General features: G+C 39.3%; 2 protein-coding genes across 2 annotated transcripts in view; both read left to right on the top strand.

Annotated features, from left to right (window-relative positions):
- Window positions 1-1,276, top strand: part of LOC147817281 (uncharacterized) — an 82,274-nt gene that overhangs the window by 20,579 nt on the left and 60,419 nt on the right. The gene's annotated exons all lie outside the window — the stretch shown is intronic.
- The window catches only part of LOC111646888 (uncharacterized), a 32,582-nt gene that overhangs the window by 3,804 nt on the left and 27,502 nt on the right, over window positions 1-1,276 (top strand). The window lies entirely within an intron of this gene.

The following is a 1,276-nucleotide window of genomic DNA, read 5'->3' as shown; positions in this document are numbered from 1 at the left end:
TTTTCTGTAAACAGAACAATGATGTGCTTTACCAAAAAGCTCTATTTTGGTCTCATCTGTCCACAGGACGTTCTCCCAGAAGGATTTAGGCTTCCTCAAGTAAGTTTTGGCAAACTCTAGTCTGGGTTTTTTTATGTCTCTTTGTCAGCAGAGGGGTTCTCCTGGGTCTCCTACCATAGCATCCCATTTCATTCAGATGGTGACAGATAGTGCGAGCTGACACTGTTGTACCCTGTGTCTGCAGGTCAGTTTGAATTTCTTTGGAAGTTGATCTAGGTTCTTTATCCACCCTTCAAACAATCCTTCATTGCAATCTTTCATCAATTTTCCTCTTCCATCCACATCCAGGGAGGTTAGCTGCAGTGCCATGGGTTGTAAACTTCTTGATGACATTGCGCACAGTCGACACAGGAACATTAAGATCTCTAGAGATGGACTTGTAGCCTTGAATTGTCCATGCTTTTCCACAATTTTGGTTCTCAAATCCTCAGACAATTCTTTGCTCTTTCTTTTCTCCATGCTCAGTTTGGTACACACAGACACATAACACAAAGGTTGAGTCAACTTTTCTCCATTTAAACTGGTTGCCAGTGTGATTTCTATATTGCTGGCACCTGTTACTTGCCATAGATGAGTTTAAATACAAATTAAAGGAGCATCACATGCTTGAAATCCTATTATTTCTTACAATTTTGAAAATGTGCCAATCATTTTGTCCAGTCCATTTTTGGAGTTCTGTGTAGAATTATGTCAAATAATTTGTGTTGTTCCAGTGCAAACAAAAGAAATAAACATGTGAATAGCAAAGCATTTTTAATTTAAACAATTTACGGGGAGAACTTGTGCATTGTCTAAAAGAAGTGCACAGGTGCCAATATTTTTGGCCATGACTGTATGAACAAGTCGAGGCAGCCACTACAAACAATATTTGGAATAATTATAAATTATGTGCTATGAATCCTAAGATGTAAACCTTCTTTACTGGTCATTGTGTTGTTGCAATGCTGTTTGTTATTCATCTGATTTTAGGTTTAAACCAGTTGCTGCCCTGCAAAGTTTGTCACAACAAGGCATCTGTTGTTCATGTCATGGTTTCAGCAAACAGGATGGGAGGGGCGAGGGGGCGGTGAGGATTTGCTCACAGTGTGAATTTGTTTAGAGTCATACTCCATTCTCTTGTTGGTGAACAAGTTAGATACAGCTACTTTCAGAAAATATACTTTTGTGTCCGTCCAGAATCTCCTGCTATGTGCCAACCTAGACTCAAATCTAACCT

The sequence above is a fragment of the Seriola lalandi genome, unplaced genomic scaffold (assembly GCF_002814215.2).
Source record: "Seriola lalandi dorsalis isolate HSWRI2012SDOR001 ecotype SW California unplaced genomic scaffold, Sedor1 jcf7180002054977, whole genome shotgun sequence".
Lineage (NCBI taxonomy): Eukaryota > Metazoa > Chordata > Actinopteri > Carangiformes > Carangidae > Seriola > Seriola lalandi.
The sequence above is the reverse complement of the archived record's forward strand: the minus strand, read 5'-3'. Positions and strand labels throughout refer to the sequence as shown.